This window comes from Schistocerca gregaria, unplaced genomic scaffold (assembly GCF_023897955.1).
Source record: "Schistocerca gregaria isolate iqSchGreg1 unplaced genomic scaffold, iqSchGreg1.2 ptg000791l, whole genome shotgun sequence".
NCBI classification, from domain to species: domain Eukaryota; kingdom Metazoa; phylum Arthropoda; class Insecta; order Orthoptera; family Acrididae; genus Schistocerca; species Schistocerca gregaria.
In genome coordinates this window covers 1-16,508 of record NW_026062159.1, presented here as the reverse complement: position 1 = coordinate 16,508, position 16,508 = coordinate 1, and the positions used below count along the sequence as shown (strand labels likewise).

The window sequence follows — 16,508 nt, the reverse complement described above, 5'->3', positions numbered from 1 at the left end:
GCGCGCCGCACTGCGCGTCGCCTTCGAGGTGGAAGGACGTGCTTTGCGTCAAATGTGCCACCGAAAATGGCGATTGCGTGTATTGGGAGGAGAGGCGAAGCCTTCTTGTGCCGTGCGGCTACAGTATAAGGACGCCAACGGCCATACCATGTTGAATACACCGGTTCTCGTCCGATCACCGAAGTTAAGCAACATCGGGCCCGGTTAGTACTTGGATGGGTGACCGCCTGGGAACACCGGGTGCTGTTGGCTCCCTCTCTTCTTTTAAATTTTATGTCACTACACCTGCCAGCCCTCTTTTCATACAAACTCTCAGGTGCGACGAAGATGCTTCCACAAGCATTTTAAACTACTGTATTAAACGTAAGATGCGAAATTACAGTAATGAACTCAGTTTGTACAAGAATGCGCGGAGGAAGAGTGCTAGGAACTCGTTGAAAATAACGAAACACTGCGAATCGACAGATGTGCTCTTGAAATGCGTCAGAGCCTACTGTTTTGTAGGAGCGCTAAATTCCAAAAACTAACTACATTAAAAAAAACCTGTTCCCGTCCGACCACCGAAGATAAGCAACAACGTTTATATTCGGATCGGCGACCGCCTGGGAACTCTGGCTGTCTTCATTTCTTGCTTTCTTGTCGCTACCCCTGCCAGCCGTTTTTTCATGCTACCTTTCTCATGTGACAAAGATGCTTCCATACTGATTTTAAACTATCGTAAGATACGATATTAAGGAACTCAGTTTGAAAAGAGTGCGCCAAGGAAGACTTGCAAAGAGTCTCTGGAAATAACAAAACAGTATGAAGTGACAGAAATGTTGTGAAATACGTCAGGGCATATTGTTTTGTAGCAGTGCACAACGGCAAATTTGTAAACAAAAATTTACCTTTCGTCGCTACAAGAGATGGATACTTTGTCGAAAAGCCTGTGTCTTGTGTGCATGTTTTCGCACCTTTCCACGGCACGGCGCGGCACAGAGCTGCTCTGGTAGCTCCGAACGGCCGCACACGTCGCCTCGGACACGCCGGTTCGGCCCGCGCCCATCTCGCAGATGTTCCTCGTGCTTGTGCTGTCATATGGACCGCGACCCGAGCGGCAGCGAGCGGCAGTCGAGCAAAGTCGGGACAAGTCGGGACGGAAGGTGACAGCCGATTATGCACCGTGCGAATTACGCAAATATCTAGAAGCGCGACGCGTGTCAGGCAGGTGAGAACGCTTCTCTCGGTCCAGCAGGACACTGCCACACCCCGCGCAGTCCACCCGCCGCCCGGCCGCGCGCAATCCCTGCGACGGACAACAATAACAAGGTGCGTCTCCCGCGAGTGTCGGAGGCCGCACGAACCAAACGAATGACAGGCGGTGCAACGAGCAGCTGTGTTGTGCGTCTGACCCACGTGGCGGCGCGCCGCACTGCGCGTCGCCTTCGAGGTGGAAGGACGTGCTTTGCGTCAAATGTGCCACCGAAAATGGCGATTGCGTGTATTGGGAGGAGAGGCGAAGCCTTCTTGTGCCGTGCGGCTACAGTATAAGGACGCCAACGGCCATACCATGTTGAATACACCGGTTCTCGTCCGATCACCGAAGTTAAGCAACATCGGGCCCGGTTAGTACTTGGATGGGTGACCGCCTGGGAACACCGGGTGCTGTTGGCTCCCTCTCTTCTTTTAAATTTTATGTCACTACACCTGCCAGCCCTCTTTTCATACAAACTCTCAGGTGCGACGAAGATGCTTCCACAAGCATTTTAAACTACTGTATTAAACGTAAGATGCGAAATTACAGTAATGAACTCAGTTTGTACAAGAATGCGCGGAGGAAGAGTGCTAGGAACTCGTTGAAAATAACGAAACACTGCGAATCGACAGATGTGCTCTTGAAATGCGTCAGAGCCTACTGTTTTGTAGGAGCGCTAAATTCCAAAAACTAACTACATTAAAAAAAACCTGTTCCCGTCCGACCACCGAAGATAAGCAACAACGTTTATATTCGGATCGGCGACCGCCTGGGAACTCTGGCTGTCTTCATTTCTTGCTTTCTTGTCGCTACCCCTGCCAGCCGTTTTTTCATGCTACCTTTCTCATGTGACAAAGATGCTTCCATACTGATTTTAAACTATCGTAAGATACGATATTAAGGAACTCAGTTTGAAAAGAGTGCGCCAAGGAAGACTTGCAAAGAGTCTCTGGAAATAACAAAACAGTATGAAGTGACAGAAATGTTGTGAAATACGTCAGGGCATATTGTTTTGTAGCAGTGCACAACGGCAAATTTGTAAACAAAAATTTACCTTTCGTCGCTACAAGAGATGGATACTTTGTCGAAAAGCCTGTGTCTTGTGTGCATGTTTTCGCACCTTTCCACGGCACGGCGCGGCACAGAGCTGCTCTGGTAGCTCCGAACGGCCGCACACGTCGCCTCGGACACGCCGGTTCGGCCCGCGCCCATCTCGCAGATGTTCCTCGTGCTTGTGCTGTCATATGGACCGCGACCCGAGCGGCAGCGAGCGGCAGTCGAGCAAAGTCGGGACAAGTCGGGACGGAAGGTGACAGCCGATTATGCACCGTGCGAATTACGCAAATATCTAGAAGCGCGACGCGTGTCAGGCAGGTGAGAACGCTTCTCTCGGTCCAGCAGGACACTGCCACACCCCGCGCAGTCCACCCGCCGCCCGGCCGCGCGCAATCCCTGCGACGGACAACAATAACAAGGTGCGTCTCCCGCGAGTGTCGGAGGCCGCACGAACCAAACGAATGACAGGCGGTGCAACGAGCAGCTGTGTTGTGCGTCTGACCCACGTGGCGGCGCGCCGCACTGCGCGTCGCCTTCGAGGTGGAAGGACGTGCTTTGCGTCAAATGTGCCACCGAAAATGGCGATTGCGTGTATTGGGAGGAGAGGCGAAGCCTTCTTGTGCCGTGCGGCTACAGTATAAGGACGCCAACGGCCATACCATGTTGAATACACCGGTTCTCGTCCGATCACCGAAGTTAAGCAACATCGGGCCCGGTTAGTACTTGGATGGGTGACCGCCTGGGAACACCGGGTGCTGTTGGCTCCCTCTCTTCTTTTAAATTTTATGTCACTACACCTGCCAGCCCTCTTTTCATACAAACTCTCAGGTGCGACGAAGATGCTTCCACAAGCATTTTAAACTACTGTATTAAACGTAAGATGCGAAATTACAGTAATGAACTCAGTTTGTACAAGAATGCGCGGAGGAAGAGTGCTAGGAACTCGTTGAAAATAACGAAACACTGCGAATCGACAGATGTGCTCTTGAAATGCGTCAGAGCCTACTGTTTTGTAGGAGCGCTAAATTCCAAAAACTAACTACATTAAAAAAAACCTGTTCCCGTCCGACCACCGAAGATAAGCAACAACGTTTATATTCGGATCGGCGACCGCCTGGGAACTCTGGCTGTCTTCATTTCTTGCTTTCTTGTCGCTACCCCTGCCAGCCGTTTTTTCATGCTACCTTTCTCATGTGACAAAGATGCTTCCATACTGATTTTAAACTATCGTAAGATACGATATTAAGGAACTCAGTTTGAAAAGAGTGCGCCAAGGAAGACTTGCAAAGAGTCTCTGGAAATAACAAAACAGTATGAAGTGACAGAAATGTTGTGAAATACGTCAGGGCATATTGTTTTGTAGCAGTGCACAACGGCAAAATTGTAAACAAAAATTTACCTTTCGTCGCTACAAGAGATGGATACTTTGTCGAAAAGCCTGTGTCTTGTGTGCATGTTTTCGCACCTTTCCACGGCACGGCGCGGCACAGAGCTGCTCTGGTAGCTCCGAACGGCCGCACACGTCGCCTCGGACACGCCGGTTCGGCCCGCGCCCATCTCGCAGATGTTCCTCGTGCTTGTGCTGTCATATGGACCGCGACCCGAGCGGCAGCGAGCGGCAGTCGAGCAAAGTCGGGACAAGTCGGGACGGAAGGTGACAGCCGATTATGCACCGTGCGAATTACGCAAATATCTAGAAGCGCGACGCGTGTCAGGCAGGTGAGAACGCTTCTCTCGGTCCAGCAGGACACTGCCACACCCCGCGCAGTCCACCCGCCGCCCGGCCGCGCGCAATCCCTGCGACGGACAACAATAACAAGGTGCGTCTCCCGCGAGTGTCGGAGGCCGCACGAACCAAACGAATGACAGGCGGTGCAACGAGCAGCTGTGTTGTGCGTCTGACCCACGTGGCGGCGCGCCGCACTGCGCGTCGCCTTCGAGGTGGAAGGACGTGCTTTGCGTCAAATGTGCCACCGAAAATGGCGATTGCGTGTATTGGGAGGAGAGGCGAAGCCTTCTTGTGCCGTGCGGCTACAGTATAAGGACGCCAACGGCCATACCATGTTGAATACACCGGTTCTCGTCCGATCACCGAAGTTAAGCAACATCGGGCCCGGTTAGTACTTGGATGGGTGACCGCCTGGGAACACCGGGTGCTGTTGGCTCCCTCTCTTCTTTTAAATTTTATGTCACTACACCTGCCAGCCCTCTTTTCATACAAACTCTCAGGTGCGACGAAGATGCTTCCACGAGCATTTTAAACTACTGTATTAAACGTAAGATGCGAAATTACAGTAATGAACTCAGTTTGTACAAGAATGCGCGGAGGAAGAGTGCTAGGAACTCGTTGAAAATAACGAAACACTGCGAATCGACAGATGTGCTCTTGAAATGCGTCAGAGCCTACTGTTTTGTAGGAGTGCTAAATTCCAAAAACTAACTACATTAAAAAAAACCTGTTCCCGTCCGACCACCGAAGATAAGCAACAACGTTTATATTCGGATCGGCGACCGCCTGGGAACTCTGGCTGTCTTCATTTCTTGCTTTCTTGTCGCTACCCCTGCCAGCCGTTTTTTCATGCTACCTTTCTCATGTGACAAAGATGCTTCCATACTGATTTTAAACTATCGTAAGATACGATATTAAGGAACTCAGTTTGAAAAGAGTGCGCCAAGGAAGACTTGCAAAGAGTCTCTGGAAATAACAAAACAGTATGAAGTGACAGAAATGTTGTGAAATACGTCAGGGCATATTGTTTTGTAGCAGTGCACAACGGCAAATTTGTAAACAAAAATTTACCTTTCGTCGCTACAAGAGATGGATACTTTGTCGAAAAGCCTGTGTCTTGTGTGCATGTTTTCGCACCTTTCCACGGCACGGCGCGGCACAGAGCTGCTCTGGTAGCTCCGAACGGCCGCACACGTCGCCTCGGACACGCCGGTTCGGCCCGCGCCCATCTCGCAGATGTTCCTCGTGCTTGTGCTGTCATATGGACCGCGACCCGAGCGGCAGCGAGCGGCAGTCGAGCAAAGTCGGGACAAGTCGGGACGGAAGGTGACAGCCGATTATGCACCGTGCGAATTACGCAAATATCTAGAAGCGCGACGCGTGTCAGGCAGGTGAGAACGCTTCTCTCGGTCCAGCAGGACACTGCCACACCCCGCGCAGTCCACCCGCCGCCCGGCCGCGCGCAATCCCTGCGACGGACAACAATAACAAGGTGCGTCTCCCGCGAGTGTCGGAGGCCGCACGAACCAAACGAATGACAGGCGGTGCAACGAGCAGCTGTGTTGTGCGTCTGACCCACGTGGCGGCGCGCCGCACTGCGCGTCGCCTTCGAGGTGGAAGGACGTGCTTTGCGTCAAATGTGCCACCGAAAATGGCGATTGCGTGTATTGGGAGGAGAGGCGAAGCCTTCTTGTGCCGTGCGGCTACAGTATAAGGACGCCAACGGCCATACCATGTTGAATACACCGGTTCTCGTCCGATCACCGAAGTTAAGCAACATCGGGCCCGGTTAGTACTTGGATGGGTGACCGCCTGGGAACACCGGGTGCTGTTGGCTCCCTCTCTTCTTTTAAATTTTATGTCACTACACCTGCCAGCCCTCTTTTCATACAAACTCTCAGGTGCGACGAAGATGCTTCCACAAGCATTTTAAACTACTGTATTAAACGTAAGATGCGAAATTACAGTAATGAACTCAGTTTGTACAAGAATGCGCGGAGGAAGAGTGCTAGGAACTCGTTGAAAATAACGAAACACTGCGAATCGACAGATGTGCTCTTGAAATGCGTCAGAGCCTACTGTTTTGTAGGAGCGCTAAATTCCAAAAACTAACTACATTAAAAAAAACCTGTTCCCGTCCGACCACCGAAGATAAGCAACAACGTTTATATTCGGATCGGCGACCGCCTGGGAACTCTGGCTGTCTTCATTTCTTGCTTTCTTGTCGCTACCCCTGCCAGCCGTTTTTTCATGCTACCTTTCTCATGTGACAAAGATGCTTCCATACTGATTTTAAACTATCGTAAGATACGATATTAAGGAACTCAGTTTGAAAAGAGTGCGCCAAGGAAGACTTGCAAAGAGTCTCTGGAAATAACAAAACAGTATGAAGTGACAGAAATGTTGTGAAATACGTCAGGGCATATTGTTTTGTAGCAGTGCACAACGGCAAATTTGTAAACAAAAATTTACCTTTCGTCGCTACAAGAGATGGATACTTTGTCGAAAAGCCTGTGTCTTGTGTGCATGTTTTCGCACCTTTCCACGGCACGGCGCGGCACAGAGCTGCTCTGGTAGCTCCGAACGGCCGCACACGTCGCCTCGGACACGCCGGTTCGGCCCGCGCCCATCTCGCAGATGTTCCTCGTGCTTGTGCTGTCATATGGACCGCGACCCGAGCGGCAGCGAGCGGCAGTCGAGCAAAGTCGGGACAAGTCGGGACGGAAGGTGACAGCCGATTATGCACCGTGCGAATTACGCAAATATCTAGAAGCGCGACGCGTGTCAGGCAGGTGAGAACGCTTCTCTCGGTCCAGCAGGACACTGCCACACCCCGCGCAGTCCACCCGCCGCCCGGCCGCGCGCAATCCCTGCGACGGACAACAATAACAAGGTGCGTCTCCCGCGAGTGTCGGAGGCCGCACGAACCAAACGAATGACAGGCGGTGCAACGAGCAGCTGTGTTGTGCGTCTGACCCACGTGGCGGCGCGCCGCACTGCGCGTCGCCTTCGAGGTGGAAGGACGTGCTTTGCGTCAAATGTGCCACCGAAAATGGCGATTGCGTGTATTGGGAGGAGAGGCGAAGCCTTCTTGTGCCGTGCGGCTACAGTATAAGGACGCCAACGGCCATACCATGTTGAATACACCGGTTCTCGTCCGATCACCGAAGTTAAGCAACATCGGGCCCGGTTAGTACTTGGATGGGTGACCGCCTGGGAACACCGGGTGCTGTTGGCTCCCTCTCTTCTTTTAAATTTTATGTCACTACACCTGCCAGCCCTCTTTTCATACAAACTCTCAGGTGCGACGAAGATGCTTCCACGAGCATTTTAAACTACTGTATTAAACGTAAGATGCGAAATTACAGTAATGAACTCAGTTTGTACAAGAATGCGCGGAGGAAGAGTGCTAGGAACTCGTTGAAAATAACGAAACACTGCGAATCGACAGATGTGCTCTTGAAATGCGTCAGAGCCTACTGTTTTGTAGGAGTGCTAAATTCCAAAAACTAACTACATTAAAAAAAACCTGTTCCCGTCCGACCACCGAAGATAAGCAACAACGTTTATATTCGGATCGGCGACCGCCTGGGAACTCTGGCTGTCTTCATTTCTTGCTTTCTTGTCGCTACCCCTGCCAGCCGTTTTTTCATGCTACCTTTCTCATGTGACAAAGATGCTTCCATACTGATTTTAAACTATCGTAAGATACGATATTAAGGAACTCAGTTTGAAAAGAGTGCGCCAAGGAAGACTTGCAAAGAGTCTCTGGAAATAACAAAACAGTATGAAGTGACAGAAATGTTGTGAAATACGTCAGGGCATATTGTTTTGTAGCAGTGCACAACGGCAAATTTGTAAACAAAAATTTACCTTTCGTCGCTACAAGAGATGGATACTTTGTCGAAAAGCCTGTGTCTTGTGTGCATGTTTTCGCACCTTTCCACGGCACGGCGCGGCACAGAGCTGCTCTGGTAGCTCCGAACGGCCGCACACGTCGCCTCGGACACGCCGGTTCGGCCCGCGCCCATCTCGCAGATGTTCCTCGTGCTTGTGCTGTCATATGGACCGCGACCCGAGCGGCAGCGAGCGGCAGTCGAGCAAAGTCGGGACAAGTCGGGACGGAAGGTGACAGCCGATTATGCACCGTGCGAATTACGCAAATATCTAGAAGCGCGACGCGTGTCAGGCAGGTGAGAACGCTTCTCTCGGTCCAGCAGGACACTGCCACACCCCGCGCAGTCCACCCGCCGCCCGGCCGCGCGCAATCCCTGCGACGGACAACAATAACAAGGTGCGTCTCCCGCGAGTGTCGGAGGCCGCACGAACCAAACGAATGACAGGCGGTGCAACGAGCAGCTGTGTTGTGCGTCTGACCCACGTGGCGGCGCGCCGCACTGCGCGTCGCCTTCGAGGTGGAAGGACGTGCTTTGCGTCAAATGTGCCACCGAAAATGGCGATTGCGTGTATTGGGAGGAGAGGCGAAGCCTTCTTGTGCCGTGCGGCTACAGTATAAGGACGCCAACGGCCATACCATGTTGAATACACCGGTTCTCGTCCGATCACCGAAGTTAAGCAACATCGGGCCCGGTTAGTACTTGGATGGGTGACCGCCTGGGAACACCGGGTGCTGTTGGCTCCCTCTCTTCTTTTAAATTTTATGTCACTACACCTGCCAGCCCTCTTTTCATACAAACTCTCAGGTGCGACGAAGATGCTTCCACAAGCATTTTAAACTACTGTATTAAACGTAAGATGCGAAATTACAGTAATGAACTCAGTTTGTACAAGAATGCGCGGAGGAAGAGTGCTAGGAACTCGTTGAAAATAACGAAACACTGCGAATCGACAGATGTGCTCTTGAAATGCGTCAGAGCCTACTGTTTTGTAGGAGCGCTAAATTCCAAAAACTAACTACATTAAAAAAAACCTGTTCCCGTCCGACCACCGAAGATAAGCAACAACGTTTATATTCGGATCGGCGACCGCCTGGGAACTCTGGCTGTCTTCATTTCTTGCTTTCTTGTCGCTACCCCTGCCAGCCGTTTTTTCATGCTACCTTTCTCATGTGACAAAGATGCTTCCATACTGATTTTAAACTATCGTAAGATACGATATTAAGGAACTCAGTTTGAAAAGAGTGCGCCAAGGAAGACTTGCAAAGAGTCTCTGGAAATAACAAAACAGTATGAAGTGACAGAAATGTTGTGAAATACGTCAGGGCATATTGTTTTGTAGCAGTGCACAACGGCAAATTTGTAAACAAAAATTTACCTTTCGTCGCTACAAGAGATGGATACTTTGTCGAAAAGCCTGTGTCTTGTGTGCATGTTTTCGCACCTTTCCACGGCACGGCGCGGCACAGAGCTGCTCTGGTAGCTCCGAACGGCCGCACACGTCGCCTCGGACACGCCGGTTCGGCCCGCGCCCATCTCGCAGATGTTCCTCGTGCTTGTGCTGTCATATGGACCGCGACCCGAGCGGCAGCGAGCGGCAGTCGAGCAAAGTCGGGACAAGTCGGGACGGAAGGTGACAGCCGATTATGCACCGTGCGAATTACGCAAATATCTAGAAGCGCGACGCGTGTCAGGCAGGTGAGAACGCTTCTCTCGGTCCAGCAGGACACTGCCACACCCCGCGCAGTCCACCCGCCGCCCGGCCGCGCGCAATCCCTGCGACGGACAACAATAACAAGGTGCGTCTCCCGCGAGTGTCGGAGGCCGCACGAACCAAACGAATGACAGGCGGTGCAACGAGCAGCTGTGTTGTGCGTCTGACCCACGTGGCGGCGCGCCGCACTGCGCGTCGCCTTCGAGGTGGAAGGACGTGCTTTGCGTCAAATGTGCCACCGAAAATGGCGATTGCGTGTATTGGGAGGAGAGGCGAAGCCTTCTTGTGCCGTGCGGCTACAGTATAAGGACGCCAACGGCCATACCATGTTGAATACACCGGTTCTCGTCCGATCACCGAAGTTAAGCAACATCGGGCCCGGTTAGTACTTGGATGGGTGACCGCCTGGGAACACCGGGTGCTGTTGGCTCCCTCTCTTCTTTTAAATTTTATGTCACTACACCTGCCAGCCCTCTTTTCATACAAACTCTCAGGTGCGACGAAGATGCTTCCACAAGCATTTTAAACTACTGTATTAAACGTAAGATGCGAAATTACAGTAATGAACTCAGTTTGTACAAGAATGCGCGGAGGAAGAGTGCTAGGAACTCGTTGAAAATAACGAAACACTGCGAATCGACAGATGTGCTCTTGAAATGCGTCAGAGCCTACTGTTTTGTAGGAGCGCTAAATTCCAAAAACTAACTACATTAAAAAAAACCTGTTCCCGTCCGACCACCGAAGATAAGCAACAACGTTTATATTCGGATCGGCGACCGCCTGGGAACTCTGGCTGTCTTCATTTCTTGCTTTCTTGTCGCTACCCCTGCCAGCCGTTTTTTCATGCTACCTTTCTCATGTGACAAAGATGCTTCCATACTGATTTTAAACTATCGTAAGATACGATATTAAGGAACTCAGTTTGAAAAGAGTGCGCCAAGGAAGACTTGCAAAGAGTCTCTGGAAATAACAAAACAGTATGAAGTGACAGAAATGTTGTGAAATACGTCAGGGCATATTGTTTTGTAGCAGTGCACAACGGCAAATTTGTAAACAAAAATTTACCTTTCGTCGCTACAAGAGATGGATACTTTGTCGAAAAGCCTGTGTCTTGTGTGCATGTTTTCGCACCTTTCCACGGCACGGCGCGGCACAGAGCTGCTCTGGTAGCTCCGAACGGCCGCACACGTCGCCTCGGACACGCCGGTTCGGCCCGCGCCCATCTCGCAGATGTTCCTCGTGCTTGTGCTGTCATATGGACCGCGACCCGAGCGGCAGCGAGCGGCAGTCGAGCAAAGTCGGGACAAGTCGGGACGGAAGGTGACAGCCGATTATGCACCGTGCGAATTACGCAAATATCTAGAAGCGCGACGCGTGTCAGGCAGGTGAGAACGCTTCTCTCGGTCCAGCAGGACACTGCCACACCCCGCGCAGTCCACCCGCCGCCCGGCCGCGCGCAATCCCTGCGACGGACAACAATAACAAGGTGCGTCTCCCGCGAGTGTCGGAGGCCGCACGAACCAAACGAATGACAGGCGGTGCAACGAGCAGCTGTGTTGTGCGTCTGACCCACGTGGCGGCGCGCCGCACTGCGCGTCGCCTTCGAGGTGGAAGGACGTGCTTTGCGTCAAATGTGCCACCGAAAATGGCGATTGCGTGTATTGGGAGGAGAGGCGAAGCCTTCTTGTGCCGTGCGGCTACAGTATAAGGACGCCAACGGCCATACCATGTTGAATACACCGGTTCTCGTCCGATCACCGAAGTTAAGCAACATCGGGCCCGGTTAGTACTTGGATGGGTGACCGCCTGGGAACACCGGGTGCTGTTGGCTCCCTCTCTTCTTTTAAATTTTATGTCACTACACCTGCCAGCCCTCTTTTCATACAAACTCTCAGGTGCGACGAAGATGCTTCCACAAGCATTTTAAACTACTGTATTAAACGTAAGATGCGAAATTACAGTAATGAACTCAGTTTGTACAAGAATGCGCGGAGGAAGAGTGCTAGGAACTCGTTGAAAATAACGAAACACTGCGAATCGACAGATGTGCTCTTGAAATGCGTCAGAGCCTACTGTTTTGTAGGAGCGCTAAATTCCAAAAACTAACTACATTAAAAAAAACCTGTTCCCGTCCGACCACCGAAGATAAGCAACAACGTTTATATTCGGATCGGCGACCGCCTGGGAACTCTGGCTGTCTTCATTTCTTGCTTTCTTGTCGCTACCCCTGCCAGCCGTTTTTTCATGCTACCTTTCTCATGTGACAAAGATGCTTCCATACTGATTTTAAACTATCGTAAGATACGATATTAAGGAACTCAGTTTGAAAAGAGTGCGCCAAGGAAGACTTGCAAAGAGTCTCTGGAAATAACAAAACAGTATGAAGTGACAGAAATGTTGTGAAATACGTCAGGGCATATTGTTTTGTAGCAGTGCACAACGGCAAATTTGTAAACAAAAATTTACCTTTCGTCGCTACAAGAGATGGATACTTTGTCGAAAAGCCTGTGTCTTGTGTGCATGTTTTCGCACCTTTCCACGGCACGGCGCGGCACAGAGCTGCTCTGGTAGCTCCGAACGGCCGCACACGTCGCCTCGGACACGCCGGTTCGGCCCGCGCCCATCTCGCAGATGTTCCTCGTGCTTGTGCTGTCATATGGACCGCGACCCGAGCGGCAGCGAGCGGCAGTCGAGCAAAGTCGGGACAAGTCGGGACGGAAGGTGACAGCCGATTATGCACCGTGCGAATTACGCAAATATCTAGAAGCGCGACGCGTGTCAGGCAGGTGAGAACGCTTCTCTCGGTCCAGCAGGACACTGCCACACCCCGCGCAGTCCACCCGCCGCCCGGCCGCGCGCAATCCCTGCGACGGACAACAATAACAAGGTGCGTCTCCCGCGAGTGTCGGAGGCCGCACGAACCAAACGAATGACAGGCGGTGCAACGAGCAGCTGTGTTGTGCGTCTGACCCACGTGGCGGCGCGCCGCACTGCGCGTCGCCTTCGAGGTGGAAGGACGTGCTTTGCGTCAAATGTGCCACCGAAAATGGCGATTGCGTGTATTGGGAGGAGAGGCGAAGCCTTCTTGTGCCGTGCGGCTACAGTATAAGGACGCCAACGGCCATACCATGTTGAATACACCGGTTCTCGTCCGATCACCGAAGTTAAGCAACATCGGGCCCGGTTAGTACTTGGATGGGTGACCGCCTGGGAACACCGGGTGCTGTTGGCTCCCTCTCTTCTTTTAAATTTTATGTCACTACACCTGCCAGCCCTCTTTTCATACAAACTCTCAGGTGCGACGAAGATGCTTCCACAAGCATTTTAAACTACTGTATTAAACGTAAGATGCGAAATTACAGTAATGAACTCAGTTTGTACAAGAATGCGCGGAGGAAGAGTGCTAGGAACTCGTTGAAAATAACGAAACACTGCGAATCGACAGATGTGCTCTTGAAATGCGTCAGAGCCTACTGTTTTGTAGGAGCGCTAAATTCCAAAAACTAACTACATTAAAAAAAACCTGTTCCCGTCCGACCACCGAAGATAAGCAACAACGTTTATATTCGGATCGGCGACCGCCTGGGAACTCTGGCTGTCTTCATTTCTTGCTTTCTTGTCGCTACCCCTGCCAGCCGTTTTTTCATGCTACCTTTCTCATGTGACAAAGATGCTTCCATACTGATTTTAAACTATCGTAAGATACGATATTAAGGAACTCAGTTTGAAAAGAGTGCGCCAAGGAAGACTTGCAAAGAGTCTCTGGAAATAACAAAACAGTATGAAGTGACAGAAATGTTGTGAAATACGTCAGGGCATATTGTTTTGTAGCAGTGCACAACGGCAAATTTGTAAACAAAAATTTACCTTTCGTCGCTACAAGAGATGGATACTTTGTCGAAAAGCCTGTGTCTTGTGTGCATGTTTTCGCACCTTTCCACGGCACGGCGCGGCACAGAGCTGCTCTGGTAGCTCCGAACGGCCGCACACGTCGCCTCGGACACGCCGGTTCGGCCCGCGCCCATCTCGCAGATGTTCCTCGTGCTTGTGCTGTCATATGGACCGCGACCCGAGCGGCAGCGAGCGGCAGTCGAGCAAAGTCGGGACAAGTCGGGACGGAAGGTGACAGCCGATTATGCACCGTGCGAATTACGCAAATATCTAGAAGCGCGACGCGTGTCAGGCAGGTGAGAACGCTTCTCTCGGTCCAGCAGGACACTGCCACACCCCGCGCAGTCCACCCGCCGCCCGGCCGCGCGCAATCCCTGCGACGGACAACAATAACAAGGTGCGTCTCCCGCGAGTGTCGGAGGCCGCACGAACCAAACGAATGACAGGCGGTGCAACGAGCAGCTGTGTTGTGCGTCTGACCCACGTGGCGGCGCGCCGCACTGCGCGTCGCCTTCGAGGTGGAAGGACGTGCTTTGCGTCAAATGTGCCACCGAAAATGGCGATTGCGTGTATTGGGAGGAGAGGCGAAGCCTTCTTGTGCCGTGCGGCTACAGTATAAGGACGCCAACGGCCATACCATGTTGAATACACCGGTTCTCGTCCGATCACCGAAGTTAAGCAACATCGGGCCCGGTTAGTACTTGGATGGGTGACCGCCTGGGAACACCGGGTGCTGTTGGCTCCCTCTCTTCTTTTAAATTTTATGTCACTACACCTGCCAGCCCTCTTTTCATACAAACTCTCAGGTGCGACGAAGATGCTTCCACAAGCATTTTAAACTACTGTATTAAACGTAAGATGCGAAATTACAGTAATGAACTCAGTTTGTACAAGAATGCGCGGAGGAAGAGTGCTAGGAACTCGTTGAAAATAACGAAACACTGCGAATCGACAGATGTGCTCTTGAAATGCGTCAGAGCCTACTGTTTTGTAGGAGCGCTAAATTCCAAAAACTAACTACATTAAAAAAAACCTGTTCCCGTCCGACCACCGAAGATAAGCAACAACGTTTATATTCGGATCGGCGACCGCCTGGGAACTCTGGCTGTCTTCATTTCTTGCTTTCTTGTCGCTACCCCTGCCAGCCGTTTTTTCATGCTACCTTTCTCATGTGACAAAGATGCTTCCATACTGATTTTAAACTATCGTAAGATACGATATTAAGGAACTCAGTTTGAAAAGAGTGCGCCAAGGAAGACTTGCAAAGAGTCTCTGGAAATAACAAAACAGTATGAAGTGACAGAAATGTTGTGAAATACGTCAGGGCATATTGTTTTGTAGCAGTGCACAACGGCAAAATTGTAAACAAAAATTTACCTTTCGTCGCTACAAGAGATGGATACTTTGTCGAAAAGCCTGTGTCTTGTGTGCATGTTTTCGCACCTTTCCACGGCACGGCGCGGCACAGAGCTGCTCTGGTAGCTCCGAACGGCCGCACACGTCGCCTCGGACACGCCGGTTCGGCCCGCGCCCATCTCGCAGATGTTCCTCGTGCTTGTGCTGTCATATGGACCGCGACCCGAGCGGCAGCGAGCGGCAGTCGAGCAAAGTCGGGACAAGTCGGGACGGAAGGTGACAGCCGATTATGCACCGTGCGAATTACGCAAATATCTAGAAGCGCGACGCGTGTCAGGCAGGTGAGAACGCTTCTCTCGGTCCAGCAGGACACTGCCACACCCCGCGCAGTCCACCCGCCGCCCGGCCGCGCGCAATCCCTGCGACGGACAACAATAACAAGGTGCGTCTCCCGCGAGTGTCGGAGGCCGCACGAACCAAACGAATGACAGGCGGTGCAACGAGCAGCTGTGTTGTGCGTCTGACCCACGTGGCGGCGCGCCGCACTGCGCGTCGCCTTCGAGGTGGAAGGACGTGCTTTGCGTCAAATGTGCCACCGAAAATGGCGATTGCGTGTATTGGGAGGAGAGGCGAAGCCTTCTTGTGCCGTGCGGCTACAGTATAAGGACGCCAACGGCCATACCATGTTGAATACACCGGTTCTCGTCCGATCACCGAAGTTAAGCAACATCGGGCCCGGTTAGTACTTGGATGGGTGACCGCCTGGGAACACCGGGTGCTGTTGGCTCCCTCTCTTCTTTTAAATTTTATGTCACTACACCTGCCAGCCCTCTTTTCATACAAACTCTCAGGTGCGACGAAGATGCTTCCACAAGCATTTTAAACTACTGTATTAAACGTAAGATGCGAAATTACAGTAATGAACTCAGTTTGTACAAGAATGCGCGGAGGAAGAGTGCTAGGAACTCGTTGAAAATAACGAAACACTGCGAATCGACAGATGTGCTCTTGAAATGCGTCAGAGCCTACTGTTTTGTAGGAGTGCTAAATTCCAAAAACTAACTACATTAAAAAAAACCTGTTCCCGTCCGACCACCGAAGATAAGCAACAACGTTTATATTCGGATCGGCGACCGCCTGGGAACTCTGGCTGTCTTCATTTCTTGCTTTCTTGTCGCTACCCCTGCCAGCCGTTTTTTCATGCTACCTTTCTCATGTGACAAAGATGCTTCCATACTGATTTTAAACTATCGTAAGATACGATATTAAGGAACTCAGTTTGAAAAGAGTGCGCCAAGGAAGACTTGCAAAGAGTCTCTGGAAATAACAAAACAGTATGAAGTGACAGAAATGTTGTGAAATACGTCAGGGCATATTGTTTTGTAGCAGTGCACAACGGCAAATTTGTAAACAAAAATTTACCTTTCGTCGCTACAAGAGATGGATACTTTGTCGAAAAGCCTGTGTCTTGTGTGCATGTTTTCGCACCTTTCCACGGCACGGCGCGGCACAGAGCTGCTCTGGTAGCTCCGAACGGCCGCACACGTCGCCTCGGACACGCCGGTTCGGCCCGCGCCCATCTCGCAGATGTTCCTCGTGCTTGTGCTGTCATATGGACCGCGACCCGAGCGG

At 51.5% G+C, this 16,508-nt stretch overlaps 12 non-coding genes across 12 annotated transcripts; all 12 read left to right on the top strand.

Moving 5' to 3' along the window:
* The first annotated feature begins 133 nt into the window (after positions 1-133).
* On the top strand, positions 134-252 carry LOC126322084 (5S ribosomal RNA). Its single transcript, XR_007558792.1, has one exon. It is a non-coding gene; the product is annotated as a 5S ribosomal RNA (ribosomal RNA).
* A 1,282-nt stretch (positions 253-1,534) lies between these two features.
* Positions 1,535-1,653, top strand: LOC126322083 (5S ribosomal RNA). Its single transcript, XR_007558791.1, has one exon. It is a non-coding gene; the product is annotated as a 5S ribosomal RNA (ribosomal RNA).
* A 1,282-nt stretch (positions 1,654-2,935) lies between these two features.
* LOC126322074 (5S ribosomal RNA) lies at positions 2,936-3,054 on the top strand. Its single transcript, XR_007558785.1, has one exon. It is a non-coding gene; the product is annotated as a 5S ribosomal RNA (ribosomal RNA).
* Positions 3,055-4,336: 1,282 nt separating this feature from the next.
* LOC126322063 (5S ribosomal RNA) lies at positions 4,337-4,455 on the top strand. The gene has a single exon (XR_007558774.1). It is a non-coding gene; the product is annotated as a 5S ribosomal RNA (ribosomal RNA).
* A 1,282-nt stretch (positions 4,456-5,737) lies between these two features.
* Positions 5,738-5,856, top strand: LOC126322052 (5S ribosomal RNA). The gene has a single exon (XR_007558763.1). It is a non-coding gene; the product is annotated as a 5S ribosomal RNA (ribosomal RNA).
* A 1,282-nt stretch (positions 5,857-7,138) lies between these two features.
* Positions 7,139-7,257, top strand: LOC126322040 (5S ribosomal RNA). The gene has a single exon (XR_007558752.1). It is a non-coding gene; the product is annotated as a 5S ribosomal RNA (ribosomal RNA).
* Positions 7,258-8,539: 1,282 nt separating this feature from the next.
* On the top strand, positions 8,540-8,658 carry LOC126322029 (5S ribosomal RNA). Its single transcript, XR_007558741.1, has one exon. It is a non-coding gene; the product is annotated as a 5S ribosomal RNA (ribosomal RNA).
* Positions 8,659-9,940: 1,282 nt separating this feature from the next.
* On the top strand, positions 9,941-10,059 carry LOC126322018 (5S ribosomal RNA). The gene has a single exon (XR_007558728.1). It is a non-coding gene; the product is annotated as a 5S ribosomal RNA (ribosomal RNA).
* A 1,282-nt stretch (positions 10,060-11,341) lies between these two features.
* LOC126322122 (5S ribosomal RNA) lies at positions 11,342-11,460 on the top strand. The gene has a single exon (XR_007558828.1). It is a non-coding gene; the product is annotated as a 5S ribosomal RNA (ribosomal RNA).
* Positions 11,461-12,742: 1,282 nt separating this feature from the next.
* On the top strand, positions 12,743-12,861 carry LOC126322111 (5S ribosomal RNA). The gene has a single exon (XR_007558817.1). It is a non-coding gene; the product is annotated as a 5S ribosomal RNA (ribosomal RNA).
* Positions 12,862-14,143: 1,282 nt separating this feature from the next.
* Positions 14,144-14,262, top strand: LOC126322099 (5S ribosomal RNA). The gene has a single exon (XR_007558806.1). It is a non-coding gene; the product is annotated as a 5S ribosomal RNA (ribosomal RNA).
* A 1,282-nt stretch (positions 14,263-15,544) lies between these two features.
* LOC126322087 (5S ribosomal RNA) lies at positions 15,545-15,663 on the top strand. Its single transcript, XR_007558795.1, has one exon. It is a non-coding gene; the product is annotated as a 5S ribosomal RNA (ribosomal RNA).
* The last annotated feature ends 845 nt before the right edge of the window (positions 15,664-16,508 follow it).